The 15,249-nt window shown below is 39.6% G+C and overlaps 1 protein-coding gene across 7 annotated transcripts in view; it reads left to right on the top strand.

Annotated features, from left to right (window-relative positions):
- The window catches only part of PDE4D (phosphodiesterase 4D), an 889,016-nt gene that overhangs the window by 849,365 nt on the left and 24,402 nt on the right, over nucleotides 1-15,249 (top strand). The window contains exon 1 of one of the 7 annotated variants that reach the window (XM_023735000.1): nucleotides 7,780-8,841. The exons of the other annotated variants lie outside the window; for them this stretch is intronic. The gene's annotated coding sequence lies outside the window, so the exon portion shown is untranslated. Of the gene's footprint in view, nucleotides 1-7,779; nucleotides 8,842-15,249 lie in introns of those variants that run through there. 7 annotated transcript variants of the gene reach the window in all.

Genomic DNA, 15,249 nt, shown 5'->3' with positions numbered 1-15,249 from the left:
GATACTATATATAGTATATATATAGTATATATCTATCTATCTATCTATATATATCAATTTGCTCTCACACAGATAATTCTTTTTTTTGTTTTTGTACTTTAGATGAAGGTTTACAGAACAAAAAGTTTCTCATTAACCGTACACATATGGCCCTATGACGATGGTTAACAACTCCACGACATGTCAACACTGTCCTTTTCTCAGCCTTGGGTTCCCTATCACCAGCTTTCTTGTCCCCTCCTGCCTTCTAGTCCTTGTCCCTGGACTGCTGTGCCTCATTAGTCCCGTTTTGTTTTATGGTGCCAGGGAATAGTATATATAGTATATATAGTATTAATGAACAGTGAAATAGCTCACTGAAGAGTATATAGTACGAGTGATAAAAAAGACAAAGTGCTTGTATCTTTACAGATGAAGTAATCAGTCCCTATAGAGAGAGAAGTTTGTTGTTTCAAAAGTAGAATTCAATGGAAAAATTAATCATTTGTTGCCCTTTAGCCTCATTTTCAAACATTTTAGTATTATCCGTTGGATACATATGAACAATCTTTGACTATAACTGGTCAGGAAACATCAATATGTACCTTACCTTTGAATGTAAGGCAAGACCCTGGATGTTTTCTCATACCACAAATTTCTAATTGAGTTCCATAAACAGCACAGTATATGCCAAAATAATTTACTCCATTTTTAAAGATGAAAAATGAAGTTCAGTTAAAAACAAACAAAGTGTCCTAGATCCATATGCTTCTTATTAAGTGTAAAGGTAATTATTTTTTTGAATGTAGCATTTGGTGTGGAGAAGGGGGGAGATGGGAGTGTAGAGAAACAAGTGTTTATTTGCAGGCTGCATCTTCAAAATATGTCCAAATTATTATTTTTAAATTTATTTAATGAGCATTGGATTCCAAAATAGCAACAGCCATTTCAGCAAAATAAAATTCCTAAAGGGGAATCCTGTAGCCCAGGTCATTCTGCCTGCCTTGTTCTCTCTGTCATGCCAATATGACTGCAGAACTGACCTAGCTCCTAGGAGGAGCGTGATAGTGAGACAGCATGCTAGGTTGGGAGTGGACCTAGCAGGCAGGGCAAGATTTAAACTGAAGGGTAATGGGGTTGGTAGGATGGGGAGACCAAGTGACTAAAGCCTATCTGAGATTCTGAGCTGATAGAGGGGTTGAGCTTGGAGTCCCGGTGGTGTAGTGGTTAAGCGCTTGGCTGCTTGCTAACTGAAAGTTTGGTCGCTCCAACCCACCAGCCACTCCATAGGAGAAAGATGTGACAGTCTGCTTCCTTAAAGATTACAGCCTTGGAAACCGTATGATGCAGTTCTAGTCTGTCCCATAGGGTAACTATAAGTTGGAATTGATTGGACACAACAGGTTTTTTATTTTGGAGAGTTTGAATAGGAGGCTGGGACTGGTGAGATGAAATCTTGTTTGATGCATGGAGAGCACTAGATAGAAAGGGTAAACTCATGGACAGTATAAGCAGGTTTCAGGATTTTAAAATATGGCCTATTACTATGGAGTTAAGGAGCTCTTGTAGCACAGCAGTTAAGTGCTAGGCTGTTGACCAAAAAGTTGGCAGTTAGAACCCACTTGGGAGAAAGACCTGGCAATCTGCTTCTGTAAAGATTACAGCCTAGAAAACCCTATGGGACAGTTCTACTCTGTCTCGTGGGGTCACTATGACTCAAAAACAACTCAGTGGTACCCAAGAGCAACAACAGCTATGGAGTTGCCTTTGAAGTATTTTTTTCTTAGTGGGAGCAAAATAGGGAAGATGGACTCATGGGGAATGAAAATTGAAGGAAAAAAATGTAGAAAGAAAGACATATGACATATTAGACAGTGTGAGATGAGGAAGGGACAGGGTGTGGCTGAGCTGGCTTAGGATTGGGGCTATCCTTGGCTAGAGGGAGACTGACCAGTTGCGTTCCTGCCCTCTTTCCACCGCAGGGTTCATATGGTGAAATCTGATTAGAATGAACATTTAGGATGGGACATCATTGAAGGAAAAAAGAAACCCCAGATCGGTCAGCCAGAGGGTGTGAATGTTTAAGGGAGGGCAGTCAGCTGTGGTAATGGGGGAGGACATACTCCATGAGTCTCGGTCATATTTAGCACTGAGAGCAGCATCACCTCCGTCACCTGTTGCCTCCTTGAGTCATGGCCCAGTAGCCACATGGATGGGTTGCCCAAGCCATCTGCTGGGCCATCCGCTAAGGACCCTGGTGCCAGGGAATGAGAAAAGGTAGTTGACAGGCCGTGCGACAGCAAGGTACAAGCTAACTTAGGGTGAAGAGAGAACTGTGTCAAAATAAGCCTAGGGAGATTCACTGTAGGTTATAGTAGATTCCAGAAGAGAAAAGTAGAACTGAAAAGCAGATGACAAATGTGCAACTTTTTGTCTTGATTCTTTAAATCTCCTAAATTTTGGTGAGTTTAGACATTCCTCTTGTGGATATAAATCTGTCGCACACTGGAGTTGTGACCTTGGGTAAGTAAATTACTTCAAGCTCTCTAAGCCTCTGTTTTCTCTGTAAGTCAGGACTGACAAAATTTACCTTATGGATTTACCTCAAGGATAGTTGTGAGAATTAAATGATTTTTTTTTTCTTTTTGTCAAGTGCATAGTGTGGGGCACACACGTCATAGGTACTGTGGCCTATCTTTGGTAGGGATGAGTTTGGAACTATTTTTAAATTTAAAAGGTCAGCTTTATACGCTGCCATATAGGTAACCCCATGCAACTGGAGCTCGAATCAACAGGCCTGGGAGAAAGAGCTTACAGAGTGCGCCTTTGAAATCCTGATACCCAGGCTTGGTGATTTATGGGACCGTACTAGCTTGCATATGTGATGGCCCACTGAGTTTGTTTATTTTAGTTTTAGCTTGGTTACCTAGCACTGTATGATAGCATATTTTTATTTACACTCTCACTAACTACTTAATTATGATTATTTTAAAAGAACATGTATGAGGGCAGCCATGAAAAAGAGTTTTAGTAGAGGTGAGAGGGTCTCATGTAGGTTTTTATTCTGCTATGTTTAAACATTGGTCCATTGCTTTATGCTTTGCTTTTCCCTCACCTTGGATGACCTCCAAGTCCCCTCCAAAGGATTTTTCTGATCCTGTGAAATACAGATATTGTGATTAACGAAAGTGTCAAATATCAATCATAGTTCTTGGGGAAGGTAGAAACGAGAACCAAAATAGAACTTTGAATCATGGCATAGATTAAAAATGGCAATCCAGCTGAGAAACAGAGGAGTGGATAAAATGACCTGGAACCCAGCTCCAGCCCGAGGTCTTAGTCATGGTCTGACCCTAGCCATAGCCAGAGAGTGGAGAAATTCTCTGGCGCTGTAGTTGTTAATTGGGGTCGAATATGAGTCACTGTGTAGATGATTGATCTCTTTCCATTTTCTACTTGCTGTTGACCACTTTAGAGAGAAAACAAATTTTGGTGTGCTTAATAAAAAAAAAAATAATAATAATCCAAAAGTCCTTAGAGGTGAAGATTTGTGAGATCAGCCTGTTTACCTCTGTCATTTTGCAGATGAACTAACAGCTCAGGAAAGTTAGAGTGACCCAGAACAAAGCAGGCTTGTGTTACTTTTGTAAAACTTGTATCTTGTGATAAATAAAAAATTGTTGTGCTAGAAATTATTTCCTGATTTTGTCTTTATTGACATCATTGCATTTGAGTGAAGTTTTCTGTTTGTTGTGTCTTTATTGTTTGTGTTTGATCCTGGGCTTCTTTCCCATTTTCATGTAGGAGGTAAATCATTGCAAGGTTTTTTTTGCACCTTTTGGCTGCAGACATCTACAGTTCAGACTTTTGGCTGTCACTGAGGGAGTTTTGTTTTAGCCTGATTCCTGTGGGACACATATCTGCTTCAAAGATTCTTATAGGTAAACTTAGATTTTTATATATGTGTGCTTACATTCAAACAGGTAGGTGGGTGGGTGGGTAGGTAGGTAGGTAAACAGGTAGATAGGCAGATAAAACCAAACAAAATCCGTTGCCATCAAGCCAATAGACGTACACACTGAAAATACGGCTAGCCATGTAAGTAAGCCTGTTGTTTGTCAGTGACTTGTGGAGTAAATACAGGTGTTCTGGTCCTGTAGAGGAGTTCAGAATGTGTTCACACAAAGGACCAGACAATGCGCAAGCATCCCAGAAAAAGCGATACCGAAGCTGGATCTTGAACATTGAGGATTCATGTAGGCTGCTAAAGAGGGAAGTGCCTTCCGGGGGCTGAATGAAGCAGGGTCAGGAGAAAACATTCTGTGGATTTAGCTTTAGTGTTTGTTTGCGGCATGGACTGGTAGGTAGTGGGTGTTCTGGAAGAGTGTGCCTGCCAGGAGCAGAGATTCTGATTATAGGAACAGAGGCAGGTGTGAGAAAGGTAGATTGGGGCCACACTGCACAGTGCCTTAAATGCCAGGCTAAACTGTTCGTACGTTAACCTGTAAGTCCTGAAAAACTCTTATAGTTTGTTGGAAGGAAAATAACATCAAATTTATTTTAGAAAGAGGAATCTGGTGGTGGTGTGAGGGATGGATCATATTAAGGGAAAATACTGAAAGCAAGAAGAATCTGTCAGGGAATTAGATATCAAAGTCATATGGACTTATAGTAGGGTCAGAAAGAAGAGAAAGGAATGGGTGGGAGAAAGATTGCATGGGAAAGGTGACAGGATATATAAGACATAGGGGGCTCTGGCCAGAGTTTGTTCTAAACCCAATTAATGGGAAGAGAAGCCAATTTGAGAGGTGTGTGTGGAGGAGGGGTGGGGTGGACCATATGGCCGTGAAACTTTTAGACATGAAATTGAGGTGAGGCTACAAATCTAAGTAGAAATGCCCTACATGTCTTCAAGTGTCAGGACTGGATTTCTGATGGAAGGGCAGGACTTTACTTGGGAGTTGCCTGCATAGATGTGATGGTTGAGACCTTAAGGCTCATGGTGCCAATGGCTAACGTGCTCGGCTACTAACCGAAAGGTTGGAAGTTCAAGTATACCTACAGGCACCTCAGAAGAAAGGCCTGGTGATCTAATTCCAAAAAATCATCCATTGAAAACCCTTTGGAGCACAGTTCTATTCTGACACACATGAGGTTGCAGTGAGTTGGAATTGACTCGATGGTAACTTGTATTTGGTAAAATGAGAATTTTAATCCTTATAGGGGTGTAAAGAGAAATAAGATAATGCAAGGAAAATAATCAGCACATTTTTGGCACATAGTAGACAGGTAATAAATGTTACCTTTTATTATTTTTACTATGGACTTTAGGTAAATACAATTTTGTGAATTATTAGAACTGGTATCTTGGAAGCTATAAAAGCCATCTGCTTGGTGTGTTTTATTCCCAAATGGAAGTTCTTGTGTTCTGAATCACATGATTGTTTCCCTAGCTGTTAGGGGAGTGTGACAGCCCAAGCTGTAATTGCTCACATTTAACTGTTGATCACTGTTTGTAAGACCTGTAGTGGTTCGTGCGTAAACGGTTAAGGATCTTAGCTACTCTTCTGTTCATTACAATGTCTGTAATAAAATCTCTGCAGACCCTGAGCTGTATCACGTTTTCATTTGCTTGTATCTAGAATCAAATCAGTGTTAAGGGATTTGTAAAGAACTTCTTTTGAAGTATATCAGCTCAGTGCAAGAAAGAAATTTTTTAAAACTATGTTCACCCAGAAGTGGCATGAACTTGCATAGCAATGGAAGAAATCCAGGAGAGGCTGACCATTTGTTTATGAAGAGTTGTAGTATTAGTCCTGTCTGGCTGTGGTTACACGATTGTATTAGATACCTTCAAAGGAGCTTTCCAACTTGGCCTAATTTCACAGAATCAAAGAATGGTAGTGCCTTCGAGCATCCCATTCTACTTAACAGTCATTAACTCTTTTTTTTTGCTGTTTCACGGGTGTTAGATTCACATTTGGAAGGTCAAGTAAAGCAAGAGTTTTTTTTGTTTGTATTACTTTATTCTGTTTTTCTCTACCATCTTCTATTCCCAGAGCAAAAATTGTTATGCTTTCCCCTCTTAAAGGTATAAAGAGTGAAAAATATAGACAGGTACCCTGGATGAGTAATGTTAAGATAGTTAATACCATTTTTTATTGAAATTTGAAGAGAAGTAAATAAATTTAAAAAATTGTGTCTTCAGGTCTAAGTTTTTTGTTTTGTTTTGTTTGTTTTTTAAATTAGGAAACCACCAGAAGAAACATAAAGGTGCATCTTTCTGTGCAAATAGATGTGTTATTATTACATATGTAAAAATTGAATTTGTTTTTTATGATATGTTAGTGCCAGTAATTTAGCCTCAAAGTACAAGAACAGTCATACTTAATTTAGAAAATGCATTATTTTGAATAAAAATGATTACTGTAGTATTAATGACAATTATCTAACCTTACACTGTATTTTATAGACAACATTGTACGTTTAAAATATGGCAAGACTTCCTTTCCCAGCAATATGGCGATATGTATCTAATTTGAATTGCAAAGGAAGAGAGTAGAGAGAATAAAAAAGAGAAAATATTCTAAAAGCCCAGTGAACCCAAAGCAGGAAAATTAAAAAAAAAGAACTCACATCCAGACATTTCCTAGAGAAACCACAGAAACAAATAGAAGTTCTCAAAGCAGCCAGAGAGGAGAGGCAGATTATCTAAAAAGAAAACAAACAAGCAGCAGTTACATTGACAACTATTTAATTTGTGGGAGGGAACAGAGGCGGCTTATCTGATTGGAAGAATTTAAATCACATCTGAAATCCTAGCTGCAAGGGCATCTGTGGATTTTTTTTTAAATTGTCCAGCCGCTGCAGTATAGGAAAGCACACTGAAAGGAAGTTGGAATGGCTGCTGAACATGCTTGTTTACCTTCTATCTCCCACACACTAATATGTAAGCTCCTTGAGAACAGATGATTCGCTGATTTACCTTTCCTTAGTACTGGAACAGTAACTAGCACAGTAAAAAAAACCAAACCTGTTCCCATTAAGTCGATTCTGATTGATGCTGACTCCGTGTGTTACAGAGTAGAACTGAACTCCATAGGGTTTTCTTGGCTGTGATCTTTATGGAAGATCACCAGGCCTTTCTTCCGCAGCAACCTTTTGGTTAGTAGTGAAGCACAAACTATTTGCACCACCCAGGGACCTAGCTAACACTTAAAAAAAAAAGAAAAAAAGCTTGTTGCCATCGAGTCAATTCCAACTCATAGCAACCTTATAGGGAGAGGAGAACTGCCTGACAAGGTTTCCAAGGAGCGGCTGGTGAATTCGAACTGCCAGCCTTTTGGTTAATAGCCTGAGTTGCTGTCTCAGTCATCTAGTGCTGCTCTAACAGAAGCACCACAAGTGGATGCCTTTAACAAAGAGAAGTTTGTTCTCGCACAGTCCAGTAGGCTACAAGTCCAAATTCAGGGTGTCAGCTCCAGGAGAAGGCTTTCTTTCTGTGTCGGCTCTGGGAGAAGGTCCTGGTGATGCATCAGTCTTCCCTTGGTCTGGGAGCTTCTCAGCGCAGGAACCTCAGGTCCAAAGGACACGCTGTGCTCCTGGCACTGCTTTCTTCGTGCTGTGAGGTTCCCATGTGTCTCTTCTCTCTTTTATGTCTCAAAAGAGATTGCATTAAGACACTAATCTTGTCCACCTCGTCAGTATAACCTCATCACAGTGATAGAATTTACAACACATAAGGAGATCACATATAATCTCATCGTAGTGATACAGTTTACAACACATAAGGAAATCACATCAGATAACACAATCATACAACACTGGGAATCACGACCCAGCCAAACTGACAGATATTTTGGGGGGACACAACTCAATCCATGACAGTTGCTAATTAGCTATTTGCTGGATTAAATTAGAGTCTTTATCTTGTGCTCATTGCTACTGGGCTTGATCTCCTTGGACCGGAAGTACATTTAGTGATTGTACCGTATTTTCCTTTGGGTATTTGAACTTGGTGCTTTGAATATTCAAATCTGTAAATGTGTCTTTCCATACATTGGCTCAGTGGATTTTGAGAAAATTATCCCAGTAAGATGATGCTCATGATGCTGATGATTTCGGCTAGATTGACTAATTAGCATGGAACAGACCAAAACTGTACAAATGCTTTTATCTACTGTGTGTGAATTCAAGCTGTATCAATAATTACAAGATACTACATTAACACTGAGGAGCCCTGGTGGTGCAGTTGTTAAGCACTGCACTGCTTACCTAACGGTCGGTGATTCAAACCCACCATCAGCTCTGGGGGTGAAAGACCTGATGATCTGCTCCCATAAAGATCACAGCCTAGAAACCCCTACAGGGCAATTCTACTCTGTTATATAGGGTTGGAATTGATTCGACAGCACACAACAACAACATATTAACACTTAATAAGAAAGTGAGTCCAAGTGGAAAAGAAATGTGCGTACAGCTATCAGATCAGTCCCGTGTTATTTCAGCCTCAAGGAACCTCTCAACAACAACAAAAAAATTCTTATTGTGGGAATTTCTTTTCTTGGTAAAAGTGTATGTTACAGGTGCTTCCTATTTTAACGCAAACATTTTTTATATGTAAAAAATTTAAAACCAGGATGCTTAGAGAATGATTTTTGGTTTTGTTCAGATGATTATTCAGTTTTTAAATATCAACCTGTAAATCCTTTTAATTTCCTTAACAGTTGTAAGATATGTTTTCTTTTGCTGATGTATTTCCTTTTCCTCAGGAATAGAGCTATTTCTTAAGTCAAATGCAGATCTATTATCACTAGAGGGCAGTAAAGACAAACGGATTTAGTGGATTTACTTGGCATTAAGGTAATTTTTTAGATATTAGTATTAATCAAAGAAAATATAGTTTTCATAATGTAAAAATTATTTAATTTCTCTTATTTAAATTACAGGTTATAAATTAATTCAAGATTATTGTCTCCCTCTAAAAATATTTTTTAAGACATTTGAAAATAAAGGAAGACTAAGTATTTTTAGAGACACTGGTTTACTAAATTTATTGTATTTAATATCTGAGGTTTAACTCTGCCTCTGGAGCCTGGGTGGCAAAAGTGGTTTATAATTTACTGCTAACCCAGAGATTGGCAGTTTGAACCCACCCAGTGGTTCCACGGAAGAAAGCCTGGTGAACTGCTTCAGTAAAGATTACAGCCAAGAAAGCCCTATGGAGCAGTTCTCTGTAACACATGGCAGCTAACAGCAACAACTTTGCCTCAGAATTCTTCAAGGAGTATTTAGCAATTAGATATGCATTTAAACTTAACAGTGCTGGATATTTTTCAAGCCTACTTTGTATAGATTTGCTTCTTGATTAATAACAACTCCCAGAACTTTGATCCTAAGTAGAAAGATGTAAATAAATATAGATTGAGTATACAATAAAATATTTTTCAAAGGTATAAGTCATACGAAAACAGTATGATCACTGGGAAAATTCCTTAGCTTGGAAAAATGTAAGAGTTAATACACTTGTTTAAAACAATTTTTTTTTAATGTTTCAAGCACAATAATAATGTACATGTGCTTAGAATGTATTATGTTAATAGACCTATTGTTTATAGACTGTAAGCTAAATATAGAACAATGCCTGAGTTACTTTTTTGAATCTACTTTTTGGCAGTTTAGGAGTCTCTGGGTAGTACAAACAGTTAATGTGCTCAGCTGCTAACCAAAAGGTTGGAGGTCTGATGCAGAGGTGCCTCAGAAGAAAGCTTGTCAGTCTACCGAAAAATCAGTCCTTGAAAACCCTGTGGAGCACAGTTCTACTCTAGCACCCATGGGGTTGCCATGAGTTTGAGTTGACTCGAAGGCAATTGGTTGACTGGTAGAGCGCTCTGAAACTAGACTGCCTGGATTCAAATCCCAGATATGCTACTTACTGTCTTTGTAACCTTGAATAAGATCCTTGACCTCTCTCTGAGCCAATGTTTCCTTATAATTTGTTTTTTTTTTTTATTTTTCTCTTACCTTACTTAGAAAATTATTTTTCTTGTCCTCCGTTGCAAAGTCAATGATGCCATCACGTGTTAATGTGGCAGTAGAATTTTAAATATCCTGAAACAGTCCTGAAATAGTCCAGAAAGATTGTTGATTGTTTGAGATATTGATTAAGGACTGAGAAAATAATGACTGAAAGAGGAATGACATCTAAATATACTGAGGAGTACTTTTAGGAAAAGACAAAGAACTGAACACTGAAGAAAATCATTGTTTTTTCTATTTCACTCTATATGTGTGTGTGTATGTGTATATATATATGTATATATATATATATACATATATATACATATACGTATTTGCATCTCAACCCTGTCAAACATGAGGCAAGTTTTTCAGTATTTAAGAGTGTCCGTCTTTTCTAAAGTGAGGATTATAATACCTATCTTAACGGTTGTTACAAAGATTAGTGATAAGGAATATAAAGCTCTTAGTGCATAAAAACTAAAAACCAAACCCACTGCCGTTGAGTCAGTTCCAACTCATAGCGAGCCTACAGGACACAGTAGAACTGCCCCATAGGGTTTCCAAGGCTGTAAATCTTTATAGAGGCAGACTGCCAAATCTCTCTCCCGTGGAGCAGCGGGTGGGTTCGAACTGCTGACCTTAAAGCAGCCAGGACTTTAACCACTGTACCACCAGGGCTCATTTCTTAGTGCATAAAAAAAAACAACCAAATTTTTTGCCATTTAGTCAATTGCGACTCATAGAAGCCCTATAGGACAGAGTAAAACTGCCCCATAGTGTTTCCAAGGAGTGCCTGGTGGATTCGAACTGCTAACCTATTGGTTAGCAGCTGTAGCTCTTAACCACTGCACCATCAGGGTTTCCTCTTAGTATATGTATCTTAGTGCATAGTAGATGCTTAAATAAATGCTATAACTTAATATCTTATAGTGTCCTCATTAAAATTGCAGAAGCTAAGTCTGACTATATGTATTGCATCTCTCTGGCCTCTTCCAAATTTCTCTTCTGGATCATCTTGACAGGGGCCTATCTATGGAAAATAGGCCTGTGGAATTAGTTTTAAATTGCCGTATGATCTCTCACAGCTGGCAATGGAAACTTCAATGGCCAAAAGAAACTGCTATTAACGCCCTGCCTCAAGCGGCACCCAGGGCACGCACCCTACCTGCCATGCCTTAGTTACGCCTCTGCATCTTTATTCTGTGTCAGTATTCTGCAGGCTGCTACTACTGTGGCAAGTGGAAGGAGCGTCTCTTCTGTCTCTCTAAACGGGAAAAATGAAATAAGTTTTAATTTGACTCAGCTTTAAAAATAAAAAATGATTTCTTATTTCCTGAAAATATGGAAACCTTGGTACTTTTTACTTGACAGTATTAAATAATCTCCCTATTGCAGCAGGTCAAGGATGTACAATCGAATCATTTCAAGTCTAGCACTTATCAGAGTGCTTGACACATAGTTGCTGGATGCAATTAAGTCAATTCCGACTCAGCAACCCCATGTGATAGAGCAGAACGGCCCCATCGGGTTTTCTTGGCTATAATCTTTACAGAAGCAAGTTGCCGGGTCTTTCTTTTGTAGAGCTGTTGGGTGGATTCAAACTGTCAACCTTTCATTTAGCAGCCCAGCGCTTAACTGTTGTATCACCAGCGCTTTTTGGCACAGAGCAGTTGCTCAGTAGAAGTCTGTAGAGTGAATTCATCCCATTGAGAAGGGAAGAAGTGGCAATGTATACTAGAGGGAAAGGAAATTGAGTGTGTGTGTCTGCCTAATTTTTAAGACATGACTTTTTATTATGCCATAGGGAATTTGTTTGAAATGATTTTTTATGATTTTGCTGATGGTGAAAATCTGTTGTCCTTTCCTGTCTCCTGAAAAACAACCAAAAACCAAACTTGTTGCCATTGAGTCGATTCCAATTCATAGAGATCTCAGTGGTTAAGGGCTCCGCAGTAGAACTGCCCCATAGGGTTTCCAAGGAGAGGCTGGTGGATTTGAACTGCTGGCCTTTTGGTTAGCAGCCGAGCTCTTAATCACTACACCACCAGGACCCGTCTCCTGCTGGCAGTGTAAAAATATCGGTAAGTTCTGCTGTGGTACACTGACTACCTTGTGAAGTACAGAGGAAGATAAGACATCTTTCTTGCCCCAGGGATCCTCCATGCTGATTGAGGAAGCTAAATTCAGGGCACTTGAAGGAATGAGAATGGTGATTCTTAACACTGGAGAACATGCACAAAATTTCAGGCCACAATGATTGGGTAGAGGCCAGGGATGCTCAGCTGCTAACTGAAAGGTCGCAGTTCACACCTAGCAGATGCTCCGCTGGAGAAAGATGTGGCAGTCTGCTTCTGTAAAGATGACAGCCTTGGAAGCCCAGTGAGGTAGTTCTTCTTTGTCCTATAGGGTCGCTATGAGTCGGAATCGACTCAGCAGCGGTAGGTTGGTTGAGGAAGGATTGGTCTGTGTCCCACACAACTTCCAAAAGTCCCACCAGACATACATTTAACTGAAAAACTCTGTTGTATTTATCTGAGCCTAGAACCTATTTTTTATATAGAAACATAATAGTTTTTACATGGTTTTAATCCACACCAAAATTTTCATTAATGCAAGCTCTGTGTAAATTGAAAGAGGGTTTTGCAAGCTCAGTGTATATTGAAAGAGGATTGTGCTTTGTTACACAAAGTCATTTGCTGTTTTGGAAAAATTCATCTTTCTAATATAACACTCCTATATTCATTTCCACATTACTGTCACATTCATTGTAATTCTCCATATCAGAGGAATCCCAGCAAACACGTAGCACTTACTAAGCACTTTACTTGCATGCACTAATTTAATCCTCACAACCCCATAAGGTGGGCACTGTTATTCTCATTTTCCAGGTGAGTAAATTGAAGCACAAGGAGCCCTGGTGGCACAATGGTTAAGAGCTTGGCAGCTAACCAAAAGGTCAGCAGTTCGAACCCACCAGATAACTCCATGGGACAAAAGGACCTGGCAGTGTGCTTCCGTAAAGATTACAGCCTTGGAAACCCTGTGGGACAGTCCTGCTCTGTCACGCAGGGTTGCTCTGAGTTGGAATCGACTCGATGACGCACAACAACGAATGGAAGCACAGAGAGTTTAAATAACCTTCTTTAGTCACATGGCTGGCAAGCAGTAATGAGATAGGACTTCTGACTACCTTGTTTTGCTTTTCTAACGTAGTTACGTGAAAGTGTTTATAGTTTGAAATATTTAATATTAATTTTTATTTCATTTTTATATTACTGATAAGCTGTTAATACTGGGGTTTTGGTTTTGGTTTTTTCTGCATGTTGGAAGGTTAGACTATTTAGGAATTTCAGGATAAAAAATGTTTGTTACCAAAAGAAAAAAGTAACTTACTTTTAAGGTTGTTGAAGAGTAAAGTAGATTGATGAATGAATTTTTAAAAAAGAAGACAGCGAGTGTGCCATGGCTGAGCCTCACCCTGGCGCATCATTTGGATTTAAATGGCACGGTATGCCACTTACACCCTGCTCTTTCAGGAACACACCAAGCATGCTTTTGCCTCTGGGCCTTTGGGTTTGGCAATCCCTCACTTGACTTTTCCCCCAGATATCCATGGGATTTGTTCCCTGTCTTTCTTCAGATCTCTGTGTAAATGTCATCTCATCAAAGAGGTTTCTCTTGATCATCTTATAATGTAGGAACCTCTGTCCCTAACACTTTCAGCTTCTTTATCCTTTCCTTTTTTCCGTTACACTTACCACCACGTGACATGCTATATATTTGCTAACTGTAGTTGAATCTAAGCTCCACAAAGCAGAAACTTTGTTTTGTTTACTTTTGTTTTGTCCCCAGCACCAAGAACGGTACCTGGCTTATGTTGCTCTTATTGTTTGGTGCTATGGAGTCAGTTTCAAATCTTAGCAACCCCACGTGACAGTAGAACTGCCCTATAGGGTTTCCTAAGTTGTAATCTTTACTGGAGCAAATCGCCAGGTCTTTCTCCTGCAGATCTGCTGGGTGGGTTCCAACTGCCAACCTTTCGGTTAGCAGCCAAGCTCTGTAACTGTTATACCAGCAGGATTCCTTGCCTGGCTTATGGTAGGAGCTTAATAAATATTTATTGAATAAATCAGTAAATGTAGAACAGTTAAGAGTTTGGAGAAGGGCTGGAATATTTGGTCTTGAGATGTACCTTGAATGATTTAAATCTGACTGAAAACCCAGTTTGAAGTTGGTAGGGGAGAGGAAGGAGGGAGGGCCTTCTAGGCAGTGGATTCAGTGTACGTAAAGATAGAGAATAGGAAGAAAGGCCTGGAGTTCTACTGAAAAATCAGCCAGTGAAAACCCTGTGCATCACAATGGTCCAATCCCACTGTGCATGGGGCCGCCATGAGTCAGGGGCCAACTTGATAGCAGCTAACAACAATAACAAAGAGGAATGAGGTTGTCTGCTGTAACTGTAGGGATGGGTGGCTTACTAGCCTTTCAGGAACAGTGAGGGGGTTAAAGAGCATTGAAGATGGGCTTGGAGTTGAAAGTTAGAGTCAGATAGTGGCAGTCTAGAGCCTTACAGAGAAATGTGGATATGATGCAGGCAATGCTGAGTTGTCAGATACTAGCTTTAGAGTGACAGGCTAAGGCTGGATTTGAGCACCTTTCAGTGGAGATCAGTATAGGATTGCAAGGGGGAAAGCCAGAGACAAGACGATTAGCTAAGAAGCAATTATAGTGTTTTGGGTCATGGAGAGATATGATGTAGTTGGAGGGAAACATGGTATATTAAAAATAAACAGAAAAGCTTAAGCCTGTGAATTGAAAAATGTAGATAACATAACTAATTATCCTCATCTTCATCTAATATTTATTGCTGTGTATCAGACGAGTTGGAGTCTAATAACGTATCAGATGTTATTCTAAGTGCTTTGGATATATTATCTCACTTAATACTCATAGTAACTGTTCTTGTTTATTGCTACATCACAAATCACCTCAAAATTTAGTGGCTTGAAATATCAACTCTTATTCCTCATGATTTTGTGGGTTAACTAGGCTTGGTTAGATATTCTTGCTTGGGGCGCCTTATGCATTTGTAGTCAGATGGTAGCTGCGGCTGGAGTCATCTGGAGGCTCAACAGGGCTAGGTGTCTAAGATGTCTTGCTAACTCTCAGGTCTGGCGCTGGGCTGGGCTGGCTGGCATTGCTGGGCACTAGCCAGGCTTTCTCTCTCTCTGTGTCATTCTCCAAGCTGCC

Source organism: Trichechus manatus, unplaced genomic scaffold, assembly GCF_000243295.1.
Source record: "Trichechus manatus latirostris isolate Lorelei unplaced genomic scaffold, TriManLat1.0 scaffold00074, whole genome shotgun sequence".
Lineage (NCBI taxonomy): Eukaryota > Metazoa > Chordata > Mammalia > Sirenia > Trichechidae > Trichechus > Trichechus manatus.
The sequence above is the reverse complement of the archived record's forward strand: the minus strand, read 5'-3'. Positions and strand labels throughout refer to the sequence as shown.